Genomic DNA, 6,931 nt, shown 5'->3' on the forward strand with positions numbered 1-6,931 from the left:
TTAATGATTCATAACTTTTATGGCTAAATAATGTTTCCTTATAGAGAGGACACCGTATTTTGGTTATCTATTTGTCAATTAGGGATATCTGGACTATTTCTACTTTTTAGCTGCTATGAGCAACACTGCTATGGACAGGAGTGTACAATATTTGACATGGACATTTGTAGTTATTTTTTATTGCTAAGCCATGGAAACTACCAAAATAATTTCCAAAGTGCCTGCATCATTTTAAGTTCCTAAAGGAATATATTCAAGATGCCTAATTCCTATATCCTTGCCAACAATGGCTATTGTCTATCTTTTTTTATTATAGAGAACTTGACATGTATAGATTATATCTCCTCATGGCTTTTTTAAATATCATTAATGACAAACTATATTGACCATACTCTCATATATACTGTGGCTACCTGTACATCTTCTTAGACCTATCTGTTCAAATCTTTTGTTTATTTCATAAGTGGATTATCATTTTGTTATTTAATTGTAACAATATTTGTATATAACAGATACAAGTCCTTATTCTGATATATGACTGGTAAATATGTTCTTTCAAATTATATATGGTTGTCTACTTCTTTGTACAGTTTAAAGCACAAAAGTTAATTTTGATGAGTTGAATGTATTTTTTTGTTCCTTGTACTTCCCTTTGATGTCATATATAAGAATCCATCACTAACCTAAGCTCACCAGGATCTATATCTTACATGTCATTTGAACAGTTTTATAGTTTCAGCTCTTAGAGTTGAATTACTTTTTCTGAAATAGGGGGCCAAATTAATTTTTGCATCATTCTTTTTTTGTCTCTATTTACAATACCCAAGATATGGAATTAACCATCAACAGATGAGTGAAATGTTAAAGAAAATGTGACATTGTACCTGTATCTGTATCTGTCTGTCTCTGTCTCTATCTCCAGTTATCCAAGAACTATTCCTTGAAATTTTTTTCTTTCCCCCATCTAATTGCTTGCCCATTTTGTCAATAATCAATTAACTAAAGATGTTAGAGCTCTTTTCTATACCATTAATTCTATTTCATTGATCCATATATCTATCTTCATACTCATATTAACAATGTCTTAATTACTATCATTTACTAGTAAAGTTTGAAATTGCAAATATGGATTTTTCAGCTTTCCTTCCTTTCTCTTCAAGATTATTTTGGCCATCTGGGTGTTTTGCATATCCCACGAACTCTTGCATGCTAGGCAAGCGCTCTACCAACAAGCTATATCCTCAGCTCTGCATCACATTTACTTTACCAACTCATCAGTTAATAAATACTATCATGGCTTAGGTCAAAAATGTTCCCTAAGTGTTTCACCTGTGTGAAAGGTGATTGGATCATGGGGCTGCTATAGCTGACTTGTTAGGAAGTGGTGCCTGGTCAGAGGTGGGTCACTGGGATTGTGACCTGGAAGCGGGTATCTCCCTCCCCCGCTTCTCCTTTTGCTTTCTGCTTCCTGGCTGCTATGTGTTGAACAGCTTTCCTCCACCCAGCCTTTCCTCCCATGTATTTCTGCCTTGAATCCAGCAAGAAATAGACTGAAACTGTGAACCAAAATAAATCTGCCGTCTTTCAAGTTGTGTGTGTCAAGTATTTTGTCCGAGTGATGTTAAAGTAACTAATACAGATACCTTGGTTGATTCCATATCTTAGTTATTGTTAACAGTGCCCATTGATGTTTGATAGACATTCTGTTGAATTGTTAGATTCAACATAGAATGTGGGAATTGAACTAACCTTTGAGATCCTCTTGCTTCCGTAATTAATAATAAGCCAATAACATTTTGACATGTACTTATTTTATATGTTTATGAAAATTATGGTTTTATGTCTTCTTGAAAGTTATGTTTAAATATCAAATATTAAAAATTAGAGCATCATAGGGCACCCCTAGACTCTCAGGAATTCTTACATTCTTCTCTTAAAGCAATTTTATTTACATCCACATCTTCAATTAGCCTCAATCTATAGAACAATGTTATATAGATGTATTTCTCTATCTAATAACACATTGTCTAAGCTCCAGACACAGACTCTTAGTTCCATCTGCTCACTGAAACATCTCCACTTACACATCTCAAACACACTTCTAGCATAACAGGATTGAGCTTGAATTAAATCCTCAACACCTCAGCCTAGGTCCTGTCCTACCATAGATCTGTAAGTCATTAAATTAGAACATCTTCCTTCTAGTTACACAAGCCAAAGGCCTGGGAAACATCATTTTCTCCTCTCCTCTCTAATTTCTGTACCACTTAAGTCACTTTCAAAATGTCACCCAAACCAGCCCAACTTTTTCTATAGTTATCAATATCCATTCCTAATCCAAGGTATAATTATTTCTTTCCAGAACCACTAAATTAGTATCATGACTGGGTTTCCTACATCCAATGACTATTTTTGCCCTATTGTCTACTGTATAAGTCAATTTCAAAAATCAACTTTAAACCTGTCTTCTTGTATATTTTAAGATAAAGGTCTATTTCCTTTCTGCATTGTATAGAACCATACATGTTTCGGTTTTTGAAACCCCTCTTTCATATTACTTTTCTCTTTTATCAACTATGTTAGCTTTCATTCATTGTACTAGGCACAATTATTCCTTTTGTATTTTCTGTTCTCTCTACCTGAACTATATTTTATCTAAATTTCCATCTACTCAATTCTATGTATCCCTTACATATCTGGAAATTTTTATAGGAATGAGTTCTCTGATTCTTCTCTGAGGCAGAATTTTACACAATATCCTAGGAACAGATATTGAGGATCACAACCCCAGGAAACAAAGCAGAATGAACCCATCTGGCATGACAAGAAATTAAATGTAAAGGGGGAGAACCCAATAAAAAGAAAAAGTCATGGCAATGACAAGTCAATACATTTCAGTTATAACCATCAACATTAATGGTCTCAATTCACCAGTCAAAAGAAATAGATTGGCAGAATGGGTCAAGAAGCAAAATCCAATAATATGCTGCATACAAGAAACACAATTAATTCAAAAGGAAACTCAAAGACTGAAAGTTAAGGAGTGGAAAACAATACTCCAAGCAACAGGAACCTGAAAAAAAAGCAGGAGGAGCCATCCTCTTGGCAGATCAAGTAGATTTCAAACCAACACTGATTAAGAGAGATGAAGAAGGACATTACATCCTTGTAAAGAGAACAATCCAAGACAAAGAGATGACAATCATAAATATCTATGCACCAAACACTAGTGTGCCCAACTAGGTAAAACAAATATTAACGGACATGAAAAGTCATATATGCACTAATACAATTGTAGTGGGGGACCTCAACACCCCACTGTCATAAATAGATAGATCAACTAGATTAAAAATAAGTAATGAAATACTAGAACTCAATCAAACTCTTGAACAAATGAGCTTAACAGATGTTTACAGAGTCTTCCACCCCATAAAATCAAAATACAAATTCTTCTCAGCTGCACATGGGTCATTCTCCAAAATAGACCACATACTCACACATAGAACAAGTTTAAGTAAGTGCAAAGGAATTGAAGTTATCCCCTGTAAATTATCAGACAATAGTGCAATGAAATTGGACATCCACAGCAAAAGAAACTGGAAAAATTTCATAAACACGTGGAAATTGAACAACACACTTCTGAATAACCAATGGGTCACAGAGGATATTAAAGAAGAAATCAGACAGTTCCTTCAATTAAATGACAAGGACAATACAACATATCAGAATCTATGGGACACAATGAAAACAGTCTTACGAGGGAAATTCATAGCAGTGAATACACATATTAGGAAAACAGAATGAGCCCAATTAAACAACCTCATGCTGCACCTCATGCTTCTAGAGAAAGAAGAACAGGACCACCCCAGAGCTCATACAAGGGAGGAAACTATAAAGATCAGAGGAGAAATCAATGCAATGGAGACTAAGAGAACGATACAAAAAAATCAATGAAGCCAAGAGTTGGTTCTTTGAAAGAATCAACAAAATTGACAAACCCTTAGCCAACCTTGTTAGAAAAAGGAAAGAAAAGGCCCAAATCCATGCAATTAGGAATGAAAAGGGTAAAATTACAACAGACGCAGCAGAAATCCAGAGGATCATCAATACCTCCTTCCAGAACCTATATGCCAATAAGATGGACAACACAGAAGAAATGGACAGATTTCTAGATACATATGAATTACCAAAGTTGAATGAAGAAGACCTAAAAATTCTGAACAACCCAATATCAACCAATGAAATTGAAAATGTAATTAAAACCTTATCAACTAAGAAAAGCCCGGGCCCTGATGCCTTCACTGCTGAATTCTACAAGACATTTAGAGTGGAACTGCTGCCACTACTGTTTAAATTCTTCAATGAAATTGAAAGGGAAGCAATACTCCCAAATTCATTCCTGGAAGCAAGCATCACCTTGATCCCCAAAGCAGAGAAAGACTCAACTGAAAAAGAGAACTATAGGCCAATCTCACTAATGAACATAGATGCAAAAATCCTTAATAAGATAATGGCAAACAGAATGCAGAAGATCATCAAGAAGATCATACACCCTGATCAAGTGGGATTCATCCCAGGGATGCAGGGGTGGTTCAATATACACAAATCAATCAATGTAATACACTATATCAATAGAGCCAAGGACAAAAACCATATGATTATCTCCATAGATGCAGCAAAAGCATTTGGCAAAATCCAACATGCATTTATGATAAAAACCCTACAAAAAATTGGAATAGATGGTCTCTACCTCAAACTGATAGAAGCCATCTGTGAGAAACCAACAGCCAATATCATATTAAATGGTTAAAAACTGAAATCCTTCACACTAAAATCAGGAACAAGACAAGGATGTCCACTATCACCACTCTTGTTCAGTATAGTTCTGGAAACATTAGCCACGGCAATTAGACAAGAGAAAGAAATAAAAGGAATAAAGATAGGAAATGAAGAAGTCAAATTGTCATTATTTGCAGATAACATGATACTCTATATAGACTACCCCAAGAACTCCACCAAAAGTCTTCTAGACTTAATAACCAAATTCAGTCAAGTAGCTGGTTACAAAGTCAACACAAAAAAATCAAAAGCTTTCCTCTACACAAAAGATAGACTCACTGAGAGAGAAATAGGGCAAATAATTCCTTTCACAAGAGCATCCAAACAACTGAAATACCTAGGAATCAACCTAATGAAAGAAATCAAAGACCTCTTCCCTGAAAACTATGGCACTCTGAAAAGAGAGATTGAAGATGATCTCAGAAAATGGACAGACATCCCCTGCTCCTGGGTAGGAAGGATTAATATAGTAAAAATGGCCACACTTCCAAAACTGCTATATAGATTTAATGTAATTCCTATTGAGATCCCAGCAGCATACTTCATGGACCTTGAGAAAACAATTCAAAAATTCATTTGGAACAAGAAGAGACCCAGAATAGCAAAAGAAATTCTAGGTAACAGAGACATGGCAGGGGGTATAACAATCCCCAACCTGCAACTATACTACAAAGCTACTGTGATAAAAACAGCATTGTACTGGCAAAGAAACTGACCTGAGGACCAATGGAACAGATTAGAAGATGCAGAAACAGTGCCAGACACACTCAGCCATCTCATCTTTGATAAAGGAGCCAAACACCCTCACTGGAGGAAAGATAGCCTCTTTAATAAATAGTGCTGGAAAAATTGGGCTTCAGCTTGCCAAAGATGAAAACTAGACCTATATCTCTCACCATGCACTAAACTAAAATCAAAATGGATTAAAGATCTAAATATTAAAATAGAAACTCTGAACCAGTTGGAACAGAGGTTAGGTAGAACCCTTGAAGACATCGGTGTAGGACAAGATTTTATGAACAAAACCTCAGTTGCCTGTGAAATAGCACAAACAATCAACAAGTGGGATCTCTTCTTATTAAAAGACTTCTGCACAGCAAGAGAAACCATGAGTAGTGTGAAGAAACAACCCACAATGTGGGAAAAAAATCTTCACCTGCCCTTCCTCAGACAAACGTCTACTATTTCAAATCTATAAAGAACTTAAAAAGATCAGACCTCTCAAATTTCAAGACCCAATCTGAAAATGGGCATCTGAAATGAACAGACATTTCTCAGAAAAAGAAGTAGAAATAGCAAATAAATACATGAAAAAATGTTCAACATCACTGGTCATTCGAGAGATGCAAATGAAAACAACGCTGAGACTCCACTTCGCTCCAGAAAGAAAGGCTGCTATCATGAAATCAACCAATAAGAAATGCTGGCCGGGCTGTGGGGAAAGAGGAACCCTGCTCCACTGCTGGTGGAAGTGTAGACTGATTTCCATACTGTGGAAATCAGTATGGAGATACCTCAAAGAACTAGGACTGGAAGTCCCATTTGACCCCACTATTCCACTGCTGGGGATCTTCCCCAAAGAATTAAAAGAATCATACCATAGTGATATATGTGCACCCATGTTCATAGCAGCACAATTTGTAATAGATAAAACTTGGAAACAGCCCAAGTGCCCATCAACTGGAGACTGGATAAAGAAAATGTGGGTTTTTTAAATAAAATGGAGTACTACTCAGCCATAAAAAGTGAGAAATTAGAGACATTTATATCTCAGTGGATGCACATTGAGGTGATACTCTTAAGTAAAATAAATAAGACACACATGTATAAATACTGAATAGTTTCTCTGGTGTGAGAAACCAAAAGTATAATAAGGACTTAATGTATAATAGGTAATGTGAAATAGGAAGAAAAGGGGCAAAGGGGAAGAAAGTGGGAGGGCTAGGGGAAAGGATAGAAGGGAATGGGATTAATATGAGAAAATGGAAAAATAGGAACCAAATCTTTGTAAATAGGGAGGAATGGAGGGGCTGAAGGGAGGGCTGGGCAAGGGTGAAAAATAAGAACCAAGAGAGACTATGTAAAGGTGCAA

The sequence above is a fragment of the Heterocephalus glaber genome, unplaced genomic scaffold, assembly GCF_053883595.1.
Source record: "Heterocephalus glaber isolate CG9 unplaced genomic scaffold, H.glaber_assembly_v1.0 deba00001532, whole genome shotgun sequence".
NCBI classification, from domain to species: Eukaryota; Metazoa; Chordata; class Mammalia; order Rodentia; family Bathyergidae; genus Heterocephalus; species Heterocephalus glaber.